Source organism: Leopardus geoffroyi, chromosome B4, assembly GCF_018350155.1.
Source record: "Leopardus geoffroyi isolate Oge1 chromosome B4, O.geoffroyi_Oge1_pat1.0, whole genome shotgun sequence".
Lineage (NCBI taxonomy): Eukaryota > Metazoa > Chordata > Mammalia > Carnivora > Felidae > Leopardus > Leopardus geoffroyi.
The window spans coordinates 23,457,754-23,479,972 of record NC_059341.1 but is presented as its reverse complement, the minus strand read 5'-3'; the positions used below and the strand labels follow the sequence as shown (position 1 = coordinate 23,479,972).

The window sequence follows — 22,219 nt, the reverse complement described above, 5'->3', positions numbered from 1 at the left end:
AACAAAATTTAACACAAAAATATAGGGTCCTATGATTGGATTTATAAAAGCCAGTTATATAAATTGACAAATTGTGATATGGCTGCCAAAAACTACTAAAACAACCTTCAGCTGCATTAATGGTAATAAAGTAACCTAGAATTAATAATCATTCATTCATATATGGATTACTGATTTCAATAGTTGAAATTCAGTTTAAAGGGAGGCTCTACACTCAAACTGAAGTGATACAAAAAGAAATGATCTCCTTCCCCCACAAAAAAACAGGATTCAATTACAATGTACACAAGAGGCACCTCTATGTGTATTGTAACATTATTAACAATAGCCAAGATATGGAAGCAAATAAGTGCCCATCAATAGATGAATGGATAAGGAAAATGTGGTATATAGATGCAATGGAATATTATATAGCCATAAAAAGGGTGAGATCACGCCCTTTAAGACAACATGGATGGACCTGGAGGGTATTATGCTAAGTAAAATGAGTCCAAACTGAGAAGAACAAATGCCATAAGATTCCACTCATAAGTGGAATTTAAAAAATGAATAAATGGGGTGCCAGGGTGGTTCAATTGGATGAATGTCTGACGTCAGCTCAGGTTGTGATCTCACGTTTCATTAGTTCGAGCCCTGTGTTGGGCTCTGTGCTGACAACATAGAGGCTGGAGCCTGCTTCGGATTCTGTGTCTCCCTCTCTCTCTGCCCCTTCCCTGCTCACACTCTGTTTCTCTCTCTCAACAATAAATAAACATTAAAAAAATTAAAAAATGAATAAACAAAAAGCAGAATCAGACCTATAAATACAGAGAACAAACTGACAGTTGCCAGAGCCAGGGTGGTTGGGGGGTTGGGCAAAATGAATGAAGGGGAAGGAGGATTTCAGGCTTCCAGTTATGGAATGAATAAGTCATGGGAATAAAAGGCATAAGGAATACAGTCAATGATATTATAATAGCAGTGTGATGGAACAGATGGTAGCTACACTTGTGAACATAGCATAATGTATAAACTTGTCAAATCACTAAGTTGTGTACCTGAAACTAATGTAACATTGTATGTCAACGATACTCAAACATTTTTTAAATAGAGGCACAGTTTAGATTCAAACATAAATAGGTTGAAAACAAAGGACAGAAAAAAAAATGTATACCATGAAATCAAAAAGCAAAAGAAAACTGGTGTAGCTGTGCTAGTATAAAATACTGTATAATTTAAAATAAAAGTTGGCACTGGAGATACAGGAGGATAATTTAGAAGGATAAAAAAATCAATACATTAAGAAAATATAACAGTTATTAACAGGCATGCATCTAAAAACATAGCCCCAAAATACAAGAAGCAGAAATTGACAACTGAAGGGAGAAACAGAAAATTTAATAATCGTAAGAGACTTCAATGCCCCACTTTCAATAATAAATAGAAAAGGTAGATAGAAGATCAATGGAAAATTAAATGACTTGAACAACATTATAAACTGAACCTGGCTAACAGACATCTAGAAAACAGTCCATTGAACTAATATAGAAGACACACTCTTCTGAAGTACATGAGAAACTTTCTCCAGGATAAGCCATATGTTAGACTATAAAACAAATCTCAATAAACACAAAAGGATTTAAATTATACAAAATATGTTTTCTGACCAAAAGAAATAAAATAAAAAATCAATAGCATAAGAATATTTGGATATTCACAAATAAGTGGAAGTTAAAAAATACCCTTAATTAACCAATCAAAGAAAATGTCATAAGGTAGATACATTAAGATAAATAAAAATGAAACCACAGCATACCAAAATTTGAGGATACACTGAGGATGGTGTACAAAGGAAAATTTATAGCTATAAATGCCTATATTAAAAATTAAGATTTCAAATTAATAACCTAAATATCTGACTTAAGAAACTGGAACGATGAGGAAATTAAAACATGAAATAAGCAGAAGAAATAAAAAGTATAAAGATTAGAGTAGAAATAAATTAAATAGACATTTTTTTTAAAAAATAGAAAAAAATCAACAAAACTAAAAGTTGGTTTTTTGAAAACATCAAAATTGGCAAACTATTAACTAGATTTGCCAAGAAAAGAAAAAAAAAGGGGGAGAAAAGACTGAAACTGGTCAAATCAAGAATAAAAGAGGAAATATTACTATCAACCTTACAGAAATAGAAAGAATTATAAAGGAATATTATGTACAAGTGTATACCAGCAAGTTGGAAAGCCTAGATGAAATAAAATTAAACTTAGAAAAACACAAACTACTAAAGCTAACTTAAAAAGAAATAGAAAATCTAAATACACCAAAAACATGAGACTGAATAATCAAAAATACTACCCACAATAAAAAGCACAGGCCAAGATGTCTTTACTGGTAAATTTTACCAAACCTTTACAGAAGAATTAACACTAATCCTTCCGAAACTCTTCTAACCACAGAACAGGAGAGAACACTTCCAAAGTCATTTTATGAGGCCGATATTATCCTGATACACCAAATCAAAGATAACACAAGAAAAACACAGATCAATATCTCTTAGTATGTAGACACAACAATCCTTAAGAAAATGCTATCAAATTAAACCCAGTGGATATTAAAAGAAATATATACCATGATTATGTTCCATTCATTACAGGAATACAAGGTTGGTTCAACTTACGAAATCAACATAATACACCATATTAACAGAATAAAGACAAAGACCACAAAAAAAGATCATATCAATAAACATAGAAAAACCATTTGGCAAAATGAAATGTCATCACAAAAAGAAAAAAACAAACTAGAAATATAATGAAACTCCCTCAACTTAATGGAAGATATCTATGAAAAATCCACATACTGATTAATGGTGAAAGACTGAAAATTTTCGGCTTAGATCAGGAACACACCACTTCCACCCAACATTGTAGTGGAAGTTCCAGCCAGGGTGACTTACAAAAAACAAACAAACAAAAACAACACACACATACAACAAACAAACAAACAAAATCATGCAGATTGAAATGGAAGAAGTCAAACTATCTACTTGCAGCTAACATCAGCTTATATATAGAAGATCCTAAGGAAACAACAACAAAAAATATTAGGACTGATAAACTAATAAATTCAGTGAGGCTCCACAAGTCTTGAAAAGTGCATTTGTAATAGTATCAAAAAGAATAAATTTAAAAAAATAAGTACAAACTTGTATCCTAGAAACCAGAAATCATTGTTGAAAAAAAAAATTAAAGAAGACCTAATAAATGGAAAGACATACCATATTCATGGTTTGGTATACCTAATATTGTTAAGATGACAATACTACTCAAATTGGTCTACAGAGTCAACAAAATCCCTACCAAAATCCCAGGTACCTTTTTTTTCAGAACTGATGAGTTGATCTTAAAATTCATAGGAAAATTTAAGGGACCCAGGGTAATCCAAATAATCTTGAAGAAAGAAAAACAATCAAGAAGGAAGAGAAAGGAAAGAAAGAAAGAAAGAAAGAAAGAAAGAAAGAAAGAAAAAGAAAGAAGGAAGGAAAGAAAACCTTGAAGAAGCAAGCCCTCTACTTCCTGATTTCAAATTTACCACAAAACTACAGTAATCAAAACAGTGTGGTACTGGCATATAAATATATACATCAATGGAATACAATTAAAGGGTCAAGAATTAAAGAACTACATTTATAATCAATTGATCTTTTGATTGTGGTGTCAGTACAATTCAATGAAGAGAAAGGATGGCCTTTTCAGTAAATGGTTCCATGACAACTGGATATTCACATGCAAAAGAATAAAGTTACATTTCTGTCTCACACCATATACAAAAATTAACTCAAAGTGAATCAAAGACTTAAAACTATAAAAATATTAAAATAAAATATCGGGGTTAATATTTATGACTTGGATTTGGACATCTATCCTTATATTGACACAAAATAGATGAAAAGCAAAAGAAAGAATAGATTGGACTTCATCGAAATTAAGAAACTTTGTGCATCCACAAATATCATCAATAAAGTGAAAAGGCAACTCACAGAATGGGACAAAATATTTGCAAATCATATAACAGATAAGAACTCTAACAATTCAACAATTAAAAAGAATCCAATGAAAAATATGACAAATAATCTGAACAGATATTTCTCCAAAAAAGATAATAAGCCTATAGGCAAATGAAAAGATGCTCAACATCATTAGTCATTATGGAAATGCAAATTAAAACCGCAATGAGATACCACTTCATGTGCACGAGGATAATTATAACAGCAACAATAACAACAACAACAACAACAACAACAACAACAACAACAAAACAGACAATAACAAATGTTGGCAAGGATATAAAGAAATTTGAACTCTCCTACCTTGCTGGTGGGAATGTAAAATGGTATAAGTCATTATAGGGAACAGTTTGGAGAGCCTCAAAAAGTTAAAAAAAATGAAATTAACATATGATCCAGCAATTCCATTCCTAGGTATACACACAAGAGAATTGAAAACATATATTCACACATAAACCTGTACTCCAATTTTCACAGCAGCATTATTCATAATAGTGTAAAAGTAAAAATAATCCCAGTGTCCATCATCTGGTTAACAGATAAATAAAAATGGAATATACCTGTACAGTGGAATAATTCAGCCATAAAAAAAAACCTAAATACAAATCATACTATAACATGGATGATTTCTAAGCGAATGAAGGCAGATATAAAGGGCTACATATCACATGATTCCATTTATAGGAAATATTCAAAATAAGAAAATTCATAGAGACAGAAAGTAGATTAGTATTTCCAAAGGCTGGACAGAGAGGGTAATGAAGTGTGACCACTAGTGGGTACAGCTTTCCTTTTGGAGTGACAAAAATATTCTGGAATTAGATAGTAATGATGGTTTCACAACTCTAAATATACTAAAAACTGTTGGGTTGTACATTTTAAGAAAATAAAAAATAAACTTTAAATTAAGGAAATAGAATGATCAGGAGAGCATTATACAAGTTAGACTTGGAGAAACTAGAAATATTTAAGTCAGAGAAAAGTGAAGACTCTTTGGGACATGAACACTGTCTAAAACACTTTAAAATCACATAGAGCTATAAATATCTGTATTGTGCAAGATATATTAATATATTTCTCTAATCACCTCTAAGGATGTTATATAAATGAGCTAAAGATGGCTCCTTTATACTGGCCCTATGTTATACTTCTTTACAGCAGGCTCACAATTAGTTCCAATCCACCAGAGCCAAATCCAAGTTTTTATACATCCAATCACTTTAAATATTGCCCAAATACGCATATTTTTAGCCACTTAGGACCTGCCTGCTTTGCATACCCTGCTAAACTGCATCCAACACCTGCTACTCCCAGTTTAGACAAACCCTGACTCTATAAAGGACCCCAAGCCTCTGCTACCCTTTGGAGCTCTCTGACCCAGAGACTTCCCATCTTGCAACTGAGCAACATCACCCGCAGGCATAAGTCCCCCTTTCCCCCAGGAGTTCCCTTGACATCTCCTTTTGAGTGGTGACCCTGTCCTGCTGGCTCTGGAGAGTCTGCTGTGAGGAATTTCTTTCATACAACTGTCCAAGAGACACCCAAATAAAGCACATTCTGTGTTTTTGTCACCTCATGGTTCTGTTTTTTCTTTGATCTGTCCCCAAGTGCTTCAACTCACTGCAAAGCCGTTACTTCTACTGACTGAACCTACATTTTGGCTCAATATAAAAGAATGTCTATTAGTTAAAGATGGTCAAATACAAACATGTGGTGAGTTCTCTGTCCTTCCAAGTATTCATGCTTAGTGGTTAAGCACTTACCAAAGATGCTCTGAAAAAGAAACAAAAACTAGATGAATGGTTTAGACTAGAAGAATGTTGGTACAGGTCCCTCCCTAATTTTAAAATTCTAGAAAATAATCCATGACCAAAGTATTTCACCAGCAATAACTGATATTGGTTATTTCCTTAGCACATCTAAGTAATTCAGTTTAACTATAGTCAGCAACTGGTTTTCCCACTGGAAAATAAGGGAAATCAGATATGTGATCTGAAAAATGACAATGATTTCTTGATTTTTAACACAGAAATGAAGTATGATTCACCAATTACTGAACTTGTAAATAATCTTAAACTTCATGAAGAAAATACAATGGTTTCTAACTATTTGTTAACACAAAATTGTTATTAAGGTTCCAGTGATAACTGGTAAGAACTACATTTGGTAAGTACAAGTAACAATGTGAGCCTATTAAATAAACAAATAATCAGCCACAAATGTTAATTACATCAATTTTTCTTATATAAGAAAATTACTATTTCGAGGAAAAGGAAGCAAATTATGATCATGATGAAAACGCTTCAGCAGAAAAATTGTAAAACACTTACAATATATTTTAACATGAGAATAACCAATGAAAAAAATACTCAGTTATTTACATAAAAACATAGTTTCCTCTAGAGAGCATAAGTAACTGTGGGAATTGAAGCAAGATATTCAGGGATTTTCACAAATGAAAGTACTTTACTATCGAATTAAAATTTGTTACTTTGTAGACTTGAAAAGATTCACTGGACATTGGTAGATCACTACTTGAACATCATTGAGCCTTCCCTCAGAGGAAAATTCTATTCAGTTGTGAACGGAAGACCTTCTTCCGATCCCACAATAAGACCTAGTAAGCATAAAGGTGAGAAAGGTGGCAATTGTCCAGAACTCTAAATTTTATATTTCAAGACTGTGATGTCAATTTTTATTATAAAAAAATCAGTAATGGAAACCTTTTGTTATTTAAAACAAAACTTGGCCTCTGTTTTGTGCTATATTCAACATTCTAATTAGGCTAAATCTACCTTACAAAGTAAGGTGTAGGAAATAATCATTGTAAAGTACTTTTTAAATACCAGTGTACATACATGCTAAATAATAAGCTTAAGTACTACAAAAATTAGCTATTTAGTAAAAAATTGGATTTTCTTGGAGAACCAAGTACTCAACAGCAGAAATCTACCTCCCCTAAATTATACATAGTTATAGGTCTAGGGGTTTCTGACCAAGGGGCCAGGACTGGGAGGGGTGGTGACTCAGGTATCCGAGTGGTTCCGGGCAGTGGCTACTTCCCCATCGTTAGAAAAGAAAGAAATTTATTGGTGGCTTTAATGTACCAGGCCAGGGTATCACCCTTAACAGAACCAAGTCCCCGCCTGAATCAATTAAAAAATGCAAGGAGACAGTAGCTACCTTTAATCCTTTGTCTCTTGTCCTTTTTTTATAATGACACCATTTAGTCCAATTCAGGAAGCCTTGCAATCCCCTCAGACCTTCATTAAGTCCTATATTGCGCTTTACCATTTGTCCCAAGACCATGTCTCCCCTGCCCCCCATCCCAGATTCTCAGGACAATTTAACATGAAAATAAAGTTGTTTCCTTGCTACCACTGCTGCCCACTGCCTTAGGCAGAAGCTGTCACAAAGAGGGCTTAACTCTCCCTCCCTCAGTCTTAGTTGGAGACTTCTCAAAAAGGGGTCACATTTTATTTCAAATGTTAGATACCCTAATTGAAACAAAGAAAAAGTTTTAAACAGAATCCCAAGAATACCTTCTCTTCACAGGCATATCCTGTGCTTAGGAGACATTTAGAGTGAGCGCACAGTTAGGCTGTCAGCCTTTCTCTGTCAGCAAACACTTGTTCAGTCTCCAGACTGGGCACAGATGTCACCTTTTCTGTGAAAGATTCTCCCTCTCACCCGGGGAGAGTTGACTATTTGTTCTTAGCATTTTGGTCACATTTCCATCATACATCTTGCAATACTCATAAGTACCTGGCAACCAAATATTTGCTGAGCAAATCAGTGAATGAATAAATGAATGAATGAAAGAGACTGAAGCCAGGAAATAAAAAATCCTATGATGAGCACATGTATATTAAAACATATAGTCCTGTTTTAAATAGGACAGGAAAGAAAGGAGGACAAATCCTAGCAAAGGTGGAGGAAAGGTCATCACCCCTGACACTCACCAGCATTCAGATCTAACCAGAAACTACTGTCCTGTCTCCAAGGCAACCAACTCTTAGAAAACCTTAGGAAATAAGAAATTGACTTCCCTGTCAATACACTCCTCCCTGCAGTATGAACTGATAAAGCTTCCATTCCCTCACCTTCCCTGTCATTCCCACTTCTGATCCTGGCCCTAATCCTTTTAAAATTAGTATAAAAATTGGCCAATGGGCTAAGTCAAGAAAATGGTGTTGTATCTCCACAAATATCACCTTCAATACTATGCTCACAAGTAAAGGGCGGGTTAAAGAGAAGTGAAACAAAGATAGGAATTCAGAGGACTTTTGACCGAGTCAGATAAGGAATATTGTCAATGTATTGTTAGCTAGAAAAAAGGGGTCCAAGAATGATTTTAATCCATTTCTCTAATTGTCTTCTCTGACTATAACCCTGCCAACAAAATTTATGGCCATAACTACATTTTATCTAAAAAATATTGAACTTTATTAAAAAGCATTAATTTCTGGATATTCACAATACATAGTTATTAATGAAAGAGATCATCCTCCATGCCCCCTGATTTTTCCAAGTTAGGGTCAACCCAATTAAGATAAAGCCTACTTCATTCATCTTTTTGTCAGCTATGCCTAGACACAGTTCATTAGCTAAACATGGAAATTCAGCCCCTGTCATCTTATAGTTCCAATTCATTCAACTTTTATTGTCACCAGGTTCATCTTTGCAACAAGTCAAACCACTTGCACAAAACAGGCAAGACAGAGTTCCATGGTATTATTCCACTAGCAAAATTTCCAGATGAACTTGGCAAGTACAGCTTTCTTCTAGTCTTGCCAGAAAAGAGCACCAGTTTGATTTCACTGGACCCTGGAGTAGCTGTAACTTCTGTGGGCTAATAATGCTCCTTTCCAAGGATGTCCATATCTTAACAACCAAAATCTGTGCACGTTACTTTATATGGCAAAGAGATTTTGCAGATGTGCTTAAGGACATTGAGAAGGGGGATTTATCCTAGATTATCCAGGTGGGCCCAGTATAATCACAGGGTCCTTCCAAGGGAGAGGCAGGAGGGTGAGAGTCAGAGAAGAAAATGTAAGAGGAGGCAGGGCGGGGGGGGGGGGTGGTTAGTGTGAAGCTAGAAAGGGTCAATAAGCAAAGGAATGCAGGAAGCTAAAGCTGGAAAATGCAAGAGCAAAGATTCTTTCCTAGCATCTCCAGAAGGAACCAATCCTGTTGACATCTTGACTTTAGACCAGTAAGGCTGATTTCATAATTCTGACCTCCAGAATGGTTAGATGATAAATTTGTGTTAAGTAACTAGGTTTGTGGTAACTTGTTCAGCAGCAATAGGAAAAGAATGCAACTGTTTACAGACATTTAGAATTGGATTGTCAACAGTGAAATAATGAGAAACATCAGGATTCCAGTTGATTGATTTTCTTTGGGATCCAACCTAGAATTTAACATTCTATAAATTAAACAGCCAGAGTGAATCTTCAAAGCAAGTTTCAAGTGGCCTGAAAAGCCCAAAATTGAAGCTTCTTCTTTTACATAACACATCCTAGCCCCCCACCCCCAGATCTATAACTTGAGGTGTGGGGCTCTCCTCTTCATGGGGGTGAGGAGATCATGTATATTGAATTAAAAAGAGAGAACTTTTGGAGCATATTACAGACTCATTATTTGTGCACTCCAGTAACAATTTGCTTTGATTTCACCAGGAAAGATAAGCACTCAGTTTCTATTTGCTTGCCAATGTGGAGTGCTAGGTAGGGCCAATAGCATTGCCTCCATTAACTTTATCCACCAATGTACTATCTGTAGATTCTTAGCCATTAATACTATAACCTGTTTATGAACTATTGTAATACTTACTAAAGAGAATATAAACTTGTTTTTTTCTCATACATGAACAAGACATAATGTGGTCTTCCTTCCATCCTTCCTAAAATATCATTTCTAGGTAATATTTATAGTAACAGTATGAGCAACCTTAAATGTTTTCTCTTGTCAGCATCATTCATATCTTATTCATAAAATAATATTCAGGAAGTCAACAGGTCTACCTATATAGGCCTTCTACCTAAGATTTTCAGTGCCGGAAGCCGAGCTCTCCAACCAGCCTGACGGCAGGGCCCGGGGGGTGGATGGATCGGGACTGCAGGGTGGCCCCTCCGACAGTGAAGCTTCTTGTACTCCCGCTTTTATGCAATTTGGTCTTAATAAAAGTACCTGGGGAATTGTCTGTTGGGGAATTGCCCTCGACAGGCCTCCTGGGAAAAGAACCATTAGGGAAAGAAAATAAGGTTCCGCAAGGAAATTGTGCGGCCTTACGTTTAGCCCTTGCCACCCCGTATAAAGACTCCTCTACCTAAAGGAAGGATAGCCTCACACATTTGCCAGCAAAGGAGGAATAAATGGATTTAAAAGCCCCACTGCGGCAACAAAGGAGTGTATCTATGGGCACAAGTTACTCCAACCCGTAGGCCCACCTGTCCCCCAGGAGGCATTCCAGATGATGACTGAACCTAGTCGGTTAAGGTACAGAATGGTTCGTTAGTTCCTAGGTGCATTGTCTCACTGAGAACGTATAAGGCATAGGTTCCTAAGGCCCTCTTGGCCCCCTCCTGGCACCTCAGACTCAGGTGAACACTTTTGTTCCTCAAGCCACAAGTGGTTCAGGGAAACAACTAAGAGGCCATGTCCCTGTAACTGTTCCACTTGGGGTGTTGAGAGACGACCTTTCATGAAAACAGCAAAGCAAATGCTTTACAGATTATAGACAAACGTAGATACACAATGAAAATAATGTAAGAAATTAATCAACAAGCAAAGGGCAGGAGGGAACGTTATGAGAAAATAACCATGTTATCCCTTAAAGGGTGATTACACATAGGAACATTTTTAGAATTAGGTAATGCTAGAAAACATAGATGACGCACGCTATAAGGAAATTGCTAGCAAATATAATGCCATGTTTGCCACAATAAAGCGGCCAGTTCAACACACTGCTGTTGTCTGTGTCCATTCTTATTTTTGTTTTATTTTTTTTTTCACTTTTTCGCCGACACCGTTCATCCTTCAGGAACCCCTGGACCTGCTGGAGCTGGACTCTAGCATTTCAGGAGTCAGCTAAGACCTCTTTGCACTCACATGAAACATGAAAATGATATAACCTACTCACACATCACAATTCTGAAAAATAAAGAAGCCGAGAATAAAAAAAATTCAGGGAAAATAATTTTTCAAAATAGAATAATCCAGAGAATAGAATAATTCAGAGAGCTGCATGAACTCTTCATCAACTTTCAGGCAGCATAGGCCCAAAGCCCTAAATGGTAGCCAAGAAGTGTAGAAGACGAAGGCATGCACACACCACAATAGGCACACAGGTCCCTTAATAGACATTTGCATCAAAGGCTTATTATCAGCCCAGTAAGGCCCACATGAGTGTTGAATGTTGATAGTGATGGTGGTAGGGACAATATGGCAGAGTGGAATAAAGGCTACGCTTCTCACACTGGCACTGCTTATAACAAACTATGACGATAGTCAGGTGATTCAGCTTGCCTATTCTTCAGCTTTTCTATCTGTAAAATTATAATTGGGCCATATAATCACCAACATCATTTTCATTTTCAAAATACTCTAAGTCTTCTGAAAAGGTCAAAATACTATGCAGAAATACATTGAAATATTGGGAAAATATAACACATAAATGAATTATTAAAATATGTAGCCTATGCCATTATCTGTACTCCATAGTGTCTTCCAATTTTCTAAACAGTCCTCTATTACAAAAAATAAACCAAGTATTTTTGAACTCCTAACAAATGCCAAATGCAAAACGATGAAGAAAGAAATGATGGCTTTCACAATGATGATGATATAATCTATTATTTATTATGTATATTATATATGTATATCTATTATTACCAATAATGCTTTAGGCACCATGGTAGGCCCCCCAAAAACATCCACATCTTACTTCCTGGAACCTATGAATGTTACCTTACATGGCAAAAGGAACTCAACACAGGGTGACTAAATTAAGGGCCTTGAGATATAGAGATTGTCTTGGATTATCAGAGTGAGTCTAACCTAATGCAGATTCTTAAAAGTGGAGAACCTTTCTGGCTGTGAACAGAGGGAGATGTGACTATGAAAGGAGAGTCACAGGGATGCTACACTGCTTGCTTTGAAGATGAAGGAAGGGGACCGCAAACCAAGAAATGTAGAAGGAAGGTCTCTAGGAGCTAGAAAAGACAAGGAAATACTCTCTCCTAGAGCCTCCAGAAAAGAATGAATGCACCTCTCCCAATGAGACTGGTATCAGACTTCTAATCTAAAGAATTTATAACCATAAGATTATGAATTTGTGTTGTTTTAAGCCACTGAATTTCTGTAATTTGTTATAACACCAATAGAAAACTAATACAGGTACCAGATATGTTAAATACTTTACAAGCATCTCAGTTAATCCTCAACACAATCCTGTGAGGTAGGAATTATAATTATTATTAATTTAAAGATGAGACAACTGAGTCTTCTGCAGGTTATGTAACTTTTCCAAAGGGACACAAATTATAAAAATCAAGCCAGGATTTGAACTTGGGTGTATCTGACTCCACATCTGCGTTCTTAACCTGATGCTCCAGTCTTTTCCTGCCTGTGTTTGGAGGATACCAGAAAACAAAATCTAGGTCCTTTGTTATCTCTTGAAATGACCAGGTTCAAGTTCTGTAACTCAAAATTCTGACTTATTTTCTTCTTTTGTTTCAGGAATTTCCCCCAACATGAAGTCTTCACAAGCAACAAAACAAGGGTGAATTCAGTCTTGCCTTCAGAAACGCAACACGCTGTATATTTATCAAACTGCATTTTGATTTCTTACCTAAATGCCCCAGAGGAAGAACGGGATGAATGCCTTACGAAAAGGCCCAAGAAATCTATAAGGAGCATATATACCTGGAAAGAATTGGACAAGTTAAATGTACATCTGAGAACCCTTACCAAATGAGATGTGTTACTTTGTGTGCTTGACTCCATCTTTCTTTATAAGAATTATTTTTAAAATGGTCTTTCAGACATACAAAAGAGGAAAGTTTTCTTATAATGAACACTTGTAATTTTGAGGTGTCAGGAATAATTCCTAAAGCTATGTAAAAGTGATTTGCCTTTTTGGGAGAGTGTGGGTTGGTGACTTTTACTTTGTCAGGTGGCTTTAAGAGCATTAAATCTGAAATTTAATAAATCATATCCAGTTGTTTTATCATCCCAGAACAATATTTCTTTGTTCAAAATAATTATGAGAGCACCCAGAAACATGAGAGCTTTATAAGTACTTAAAAAATGGCTACTGAAACTCTCAGGGGTAATTTGATGAAAATGTAACTCTCACCACATACAGCATATATAAGCACAGACTTGTTATATCCATTTAGGGGTGACTTGGGTCAGCAGCTCAGCTCCAGACCCGTGACTTTAGATATGCTACATTTAAACTCCACTTTCCTCATCTTTCCTCATTATCTTGGGTTCCATCTACTCAGTGTGCTCTAGAAGCAATACAAATTGCTCAAAGGGTTTTAATCCAACACTTTTCTAGATACCATGTCATTGGCTCCCCCATACCCCACAAATATATTCCATCCTACAAATGCCTTGCTGCCCAATGCTAAAATGGATTGTGATGCCCTCTGGGGGTTTTCTGGAATAGAATCAGTTATTTGGGCTATCTCTGCTTTGATTTCCCTATTTGTAAAGTATAGCAAGCCCCGATTAAGACATCTTAAATAGCTAAAGTACAAACTATGGTGAAAACCAACAGAAGCCAGCAGATTTTGATTTTTCCAGGATAAATATAGCTAATACTAATGACTTCTAAAAAAAGAAACAAAATAAAATCAAGCAGATTTATAGCATCATTAGTATATCCGAATTATTAATGATCATAAATAATAAGGATTATGACACTGGAGCTAATATTGCTTCATGTTTAAACAGCAAATCTTTTGCGTCTTTCCCTTGCAATATTTTAATCTGGCTTGTGTTTAAATTTATGATTAGTAAAAATACAAATGGCTACATAACAGGATTATGAGAAATATGGATCTTTTCCAGACTTAGGCTTTGGATTCACAAAGGGTACTCTTGCCTGATTTCACAAGAGATCAAAGTGCTACAAAGATGTCTTTAACTTTTGTTCTATGACAGAAGTCAGAAATCATGTCAAGAGCCTTGCCACACAGTAGGATGGGCATGAAAAACGTTTCTATCAGAGAGAGACTTAGTAGAGTTCCCACTGGTCAGCCAGCAGGAGGGTCCTTTTTTCTCTGTTTGCAGAATGTTGCCTGACAGAACCACTGAGGGATAGGTTGGATGGTCTGCTATGGCAATACAGGACAGATGGAGTCTGTCCTTATTTACCTAGCAAATATGGACACTGGCTTCCCTCTCAACACAGGGTCAAATATAGCAAATGACATTCATTTTGGAGAATGCAGCTGCATTACTTGAATATAGTAACTATGAATAGAACTAGCATTTCTAGTAAATGATGATGTAAATGCTTCATGTTTAGACATTTACTTTTTAATATAAAGCATTTGTAATGTTTTATCTTGAATGGAACAAACCATAAAACAGGTGGAGAATGAGATTCTGCAGCCTCCTTAAAAAAATCAAGATAATTAGTTCTTAATTTGATCTCCAGCCCCAACAAAATAACACAAAAAATACTGTCAGTGAATTCTCTGTGCTTTCATATTTTGAGATCTATTTTAAATCTAATGCTGTACAATATGAAGAGTGTTTCCAGCTGCTTGAACCTTTAAAGCAATGAGTCCTGATGAATGTCTCTTGAGAAGAATGCCAAGCACAGAGAAATAATGAAAATTCAGATACTAATCAAGGCAAATGTGACCCAGTAGCTTCAGATTAGTGTAGGAGGTCTGAGTAATATTCCAGCTTCTATTGGTAGATATGCACAATGATCTTAAGTAAAACACCTAATTTAATAGCACCTCCCTCTTCTGTGAAATGATAATGAGATTTTTTTTTCTCTATTTCTTGGGAACATGCTGAAAATTATCAAGGGTCCTAAGTCCATAGAGCTTATGTACCTTCTAGCAAGATAAATAATTACCTGCCAGGAGTAATATATTTTAAATAATGGTCTTCAAAAAATGCTCCACAAAATGCCTGCCTAAGAATTGCCATGGGTGCTTGTCCAGCTTTCTGGGAGACATTTAGATCTGTTTAATTCAAAATATCTTGGAAATTAAGTCCAAAGATTTGCACTATTGAAAATCACCATAGATGATCTTTATGCATTCTAAATTTTAGAAACTACTGAACAAGATTTTGATCAATCAGGATGACTTGTAAGGTCACCAACTCTACGATTTTAAGACCAAACTAGAACCATACACTAAAAAAGGTCATTTTTGTAAAATTTGTAGTATTATCTCTGTAAGCAGAATAATTGAATTATGCTAACAGATTTAGGCAATTTAGCATCTTCATAAAAACATACAGATAGTAACAGATGTAGTCAAAACAGTCTTTCATATTCAATTTTAAGTGGGTTGACTAAAATTAAATGAATTGGGAACCATATCAGGTTTTAGTCATCTGCTTACTCTCTTCCTTCTCCAATTAAGCCAAAATTTAGAAGCAAGAGTCATACTTTCTTTTACCTCTTAAAATGTCTAAACATCAAATTTTAGAAGTTCTGGATGGTTTGCTTAAAAAAACAATGTTTATTTCTAATACCTGAGCATATTAAAAGAGGTGACCCAGGCACATTAAACTTATCTCAATATGACCAATATCTAAATCTTACTCTCCTTTAAAACAGAAAGTTTGCTAGTTATCTAAACAACCTCATTTTGTTTAATCAGAGACTTTCATTGATGCTTTACATGACTTGATGAGTATTCTATCAGAAAACCCATGAAAATGCAGTTCTCTCTATAGATGAACAAAGCTCAAGTCCCACTTATCCCTAGCATACTCCCCTCAGGGCTGAGGCAGACAACCGGAACTGTTGCTTAACAAAAATCACAATTGATAGCACCTCACACCTGTCAGAAAGGCTAAAATTAACAACCCAGAAAACAACAGATATTATCTAAGATGCAGAGAAAGGGGATCACTTTGTGCTTGGTGGGAATGCAAACTGGTATAGCCACTGTGGAAAACAGTATGGAGATTCCTCAAAAAATTAAAAATAGAACTACCTTATGACCCAGCAATTGCACTACTAGGTATTTATCCAAAGGATACAAACAAAAATGCTGATTTGAAGGGGCACATGCACCCCAATGTTTATAGCAGCTCTGTCAACAATAGTCAAATTATGGAAAGAATCCAAATGTCTATTGACTGACAAATGGAGAAAGATGTGGTTTATATATGTGTGTGTGCACACACACACACAAATATTACTTGACAACCAAAAACAATTAAATTTTGCCATTTGCAAAACATGGATGGAACTAGAATGTATTATGCTAAACAAAGTCAGTCACAGAAAGACAAATATATGATTTCACTCATATCTGAAATTTAAGAAACAAAAGAGATGAACATAGGGAATGGAAAGGAAAAATAAGATAAAAACTGAGAGGGAGGCAAATCATAAGAGATTTTTTTTTTTTTCAACGTTTATTTATTTTTGGGACAGAGAGAGACACAGCATGAACGGGGGAGGGGCAGAGAGAGAGAGAGAGAGACAGAATTGGAAGCAGGCTCCAGGCTCTGAGCCATCAGCCCAGAGCCCGACGCGGGGCTCGAACTCACAGACCGCGAGATCGTGACCTGGCTGAAGTCGGACGCTTAACCGACTGCGCCACCCAGGCGCCCCTCATAAGAGATTCTTAAATACAGAGAACAAACTGAAGGTTGATGGGGGGGGGGATGGGTTAAATGGGTGATGCGCATTAAGGAGGGCACTTGTTGGGATGAGCGCTGGGTGTTACATGTATGTGAGGAACCACTAAATTCTACTCCTGAAACCATTACTACACTATATATTAACTAACTTGGATTTAAATTTTAAAAAAAGGCACTGAGCTTCTGTGAATGCATTAAAACCAAGAAGTATGCAAAATCAGGAGCTCTGCAACAGATAATATGAGTTACTTGGAAAAATAAAAGAACTTAATCCTCACTCTTATGCTACAATTTATATACAACAAAGCTTTGGGAAATAAGTAACTAAGCTCTGTCCCTATATAATCACCAGCAAAGAATAACACATTCCAAAGTCAGTGAGAAGAATTGTATGAAACAAAAGAAAAAATTACAACTTTTCCCTAAGAACATACACTAAAATTTTAATAGTGATTCTCTTAGGATGGCAACATTCATGTGCTTTTTATTCATTTTTGTTTGTGTTGCAATTTTTTGTGCCTTCTAAAAGTTTACAACAAAACTAAATTACTTTTCCTATAAAAAATAGAGTTGTAAAAAGTGAGAGTTGCAAAGATGGTCAGTTATTTAGAAAAACACATCTCTAAGAGTTGTTAAAGAAAAGTGATATCAGGTAAGTGTCAGGATCCAAAGAAGGCAACAGACTACAGAGCTGAAGAAACAACACTAAGGAACAGGAGAGGGAATGATGTAAGGAAGTGGAGGCTAATAACAAGCATGCTGGCATCCAGGCTTTTCAATGTTCCCTTCAGTATTTAAAGGGCTAGTACACAACTCAGGGCTTAATAATGAAAGTGAGGAAATAAGAACCTATAACAAATTTAGCATGCTATTATAGAGAACTAATACCCAAGGAATAAAATAAATTCTGTTCACACAGATGCGCATGCTAAATTTTAGCGTATTTCAAGCAGATATGGAGGTACCGTGTATTTGTATCACTAAAGATGGTACTAAAGGAGAAAATAATTCAAGACCACTAGGTACCAGGAACTCTGTCAATTAAATCACAGCTTATTATGAAAAGAAAAGTGGAGGCATTTAAGGGAAACGGGGGGAGGGTCATATGCTCAACTTTCATTTTTTGTGTTTTTTTTTTCTTTTTCTTTCCTTTTTTGTCAGAAAATGTATTAGGGATGGACTGAACTTTGGAAAAATGCTACAAAAGATTAGCACAGATCTGTAAAAAGGTGTCAGGCCAAAATCTAGAGCAAATATTACTTGGTGGAAAAATATTCAAAATACTGGTTTATGAAAGAGAGGAGGAAATTACTGGTTTGCTTATGTCAAACAAAAACAGGAACAAAAAAGAACAAAGGAATTTCCATTGCTGGTAATATGGTGGCCCAAATATTATGATGGGCACTCCCACTTCAAGTGAACCCCCAATAAAATACACCTATGTTCTTTCTTCTTTCCTGATTCCCTTCTTTTGGATTCATTATTCATCATTCTGGTGTTCCTATATGTTACCTGCATAGTTATTCATCCTTTTACTATTTCTTTAGATGAAGGTTTCCCTAGAGATTATAATATCCACTCTTGACTTATCAAAATCTAATATAAATTTCCTTCCTAGACAATGCATGGACATTAAAACAGACAAGTAACTTTCCTTCCAATTTATACTCTAGCATATTTTTATAGAACATTATTACTATTGGTTAGTACAGTCAATATTAATTTATATCTACCCGTGTTCAATCTATTCTACTTCAATCTTTCCTATTATCTCCAGACTTCCACTTGGAATCATTTTCCTTTGCCTGAAGAATACTTGTTAATATTTCTTTGGTGTTGTTCTGATGATGAATTTTGTCATTGCTAGTCTGAAAATGTGTAAGTAACTTCATTTATGAAAGCTAGAACATTCTAAGTCAGCATTTATTTTCTTTTGGCATTTTGAAGATGTCATTACAATGTCTTTTGTCTTCCACCCTCTATGATAAAAAGCCTATTTTCAGTCTTATTGTAGCCCCTTAGATAACAATGTTTATTTCCCTGACTGCTTTTAAGATTTTGTCTTTGCATTTGGTTTTCGCCCTTATACTATTATAAGGCGAATACTTGTAGTTTTCTTTATTTTTATCTTTTTAAGGTTGACAGTACTTCCAAAATCTGTGGTTTGAGGTTTCTCATCAGTACTCTGAGCCACTATTTTCTTCAAATATTGTTTTTGGTCCATTCTCGCCTTCTTCTTCCTCTGGGACTTTAATTGTTCCTATGTTGTATATTCTTATTGCACTCTCTCTGTTTCTTAAGCTCTTTTCTACATAGTTTACCTCTGTCTCTCAACTTTTATAGCTGGATCTATAAATCCACCTGATTTATCTAAAAGCTGCCTCTACAAAACACTGGGATCAACTGAATATACATATGGAATCAATGTATTTTTATCACCACCTTATACCTTCATAAAAATCAATTCCAGGCACATTTAGGTGGCTCAGCTGGTTAAGAATCCAACTCTTGTCTTTGGCTCAAGTCATGATCATGGTTTGTGAGTTTGAGCCCCATATTGTGCTCCGGACTCATAGTGTGGAGCCTGCTTGGGATTCTCTCTGCCTTTCCCCTGCTCACTCTCTCTCTCAAAATAAATAAATAAACATAAAAAATTTAAAAATAAAAATAAATTCCAGATATATGAAAGAAATAATAAATCTGAAGAAAACAGAAAAGAATTTCTTCATGACTTTAGATCTTGGGCAAAGATTTCTTAATCACAACACAAAAACAGTAACTATAAAGGAAAAGTGATTAATTGGACTTTATTGAAACTAAAACCTTATTTGTCTACAGAGATATCATTAACAGAGTGAAAAGACAAGCACTACAGGCAAAGAAGATATTTCAATACCCTAATTTGACAAAGGACATTATGTAGACTATAAAACAAATTTCTATAAATCAATAATGAAAAGAACACATATTTTGGAAAAATATTAAAAGACTTAAATATGAACTTTAAAAAAGAGTATATTCAAATGTCCAGTGAACATACAAAAAGGCACTCAATCTCATTAGTTATCAGGGAACTGATAATTAAAACTACAATGAGACAGCATTATACAATATCAGATAGGCTAAAATTAAAATTGACATCATGTTGGCAAACATGTAGAGCAAATTTTATTTTCATATATGGATGGTAGAAGTATATATTTATACAATCACTTTAGAAAACTCTTTGACAATATCTACTGCAGAGGGATATTCACTTACCTTATGACCAAGCAATTCCACATCTAATTATATACTCAATAGAAATGTGTGAATATATATACAATTAAAGATGTATATGAGAATGTTCATAGCTACATTATTCATAGTAGCCAAAATCCAAAGTCCCTCATATTAGAATGGATAGACTATGGTATATGCATATAATTAGATACTAAATAAAAATTAAAATAAATTGCTATTGCTATGCATAACATGGATGCACCTCACATTCCAAACTGTTGAGCAAAAGAAGTCAGACACAAAAGGATGCATAGTACATGACTCAAATATATAATATGCAAAAACAGGAAAATTTATCTATAAGGTTATAAAAGTGGTTACCCTTGGAATGAGGGGATGGTGTTGATTAGGGAATACAGACAAGACTTTTGGGAAGCTAGTCATGTTCTATGTATCTTGATCTAGGTGGTGATTTACATGGGTGTGTTCACCTTATAAAAACTGATACGTACTTCATAAAAACCTTTTGTCAGTTATGATTTGTACAGTTTGCTGTACATATAGTACATTTACAGTAAAAGAATGTTGAAAGCTAAAAAATAAAAGTTAAAACTTAAAAATTTTAACAAATTTTAAAATTTAACAAATACTGTCAAGTATCACCGTGGTAAGGTTTTGGGAGATATCAAATGCTGCTACATTTTCAGAAAATACTCTGTATGAGAATTTGTGTATCTATAGGATCCGCATTGTTATAAATTACTTACATTTTCCATTTATATAATTTTTAAATGCTATTATAAAAAAAGTACACAATGAGTAACATTATTTAGGATGCTTTTAGCTAATATTTAGGATGCTTTTATTATTCAAGATGCTTTTAGCTATACTAGAAAATCCTGACTCAACTGAATGACACCAATAAGGAATTTATTATCCTATAAAAGAAGCCAAGAGGTTGGCAATTCCAATGTTGGCTAATTCGATGTCTTAGCATCTCTGCTGCATCTGACTGCTTTGCCATCTTCATGTATCAATTTTGTCTTGAAGCTTATGACTTTATGATCACAAGATGGCTACAACAGTTCCAAGCATCATAGTGTCCAGAAGCAAAAAGGAGACCTTTTCTATTTTAGGATAAAACGTTTCTCAGAATTTCTTCAGCAGACTTTCCCTCATGTCTCATTAGTTACAGATTTAGAACATGCCCTTACTTAAACCAATTACTGGTAAGGGGAATAGATGAGTGCACAAAATTGAGTAAGATTTATCAGGATCTAATCCTTTGTCTTTGAGGGGTAAGCAGATACCTGAATAGAATCAGAATTCTGTTAAGAAGAAAGGGGAAGAGGGATAGGGGGTGGTTGTTGCAAAGGCAACCAAAAGTATCTACTATAACAGCTAACTGAATCACAATAAAGGAGGCACAACATAAATGTTTTTTAGGTATCCTTTAAAATATCTGTAATGCTACTAGTTTTTATATATTCTCTCTGGTTTTATTATCTACATATTTTTTATCTTGTAAGAATTCAAGTGTAAAAGTTCAAGTAAAGAGATTGGCTTATCCACATTTTTTGTTTTATTTTTATAAGATAGGTAAATAAGCTAAACACAAGGAATTCATTTTTCAAAATATTTGCCTATTTAACTATTTGAGTAAATATACACATAGCTCCATCACCCATATCTTTGACAATAACAGTACTATGACAATTATCCATGTTCACAAACAACAACAACAACAACAACAACAACAACAATAATAAAACAGCTAACTTTATCGGTTGCTTACTGTGTGCGAGTACTGTGTTCACCACTTAAAATGTAAGGAACTCTTATTGAATTGTCAGAGCAAATCTTTTAGGTACTACTGTTGTCCCCCATTTTGCCAAAGATAAAACAGAATCACAGAAAGTTCTTTAAATTTCCCAAGGCTGCACAACTAGTTAATGGTGGAATCATTTAGTCATATTGATGACTGGCAATTTTAAAAGATTACTAAGAGGGCACCTAATATAATAAGTTAATTCCTGGTGCATATCAAGATTTTTTTAAACAATATAATGACTTCATCTTAGAGAAGCAAAC

The 22,219-nt window shown here is 34.9% G+C and overlaps 1 protein-coding gene across 1 annotated transcript in view; it reads right to left on the bottom strand.

Annotated features, from left to right (window-relative positions):
• Positions 1 to 22,219, bottom strand: part of GPR158 (G protein-coupled receptor 158) — a 426,697-nt gene that overhangs the window by 249,272 nt on the left and 155,206 nt on the right. The window lies entirely within an intron of this gene.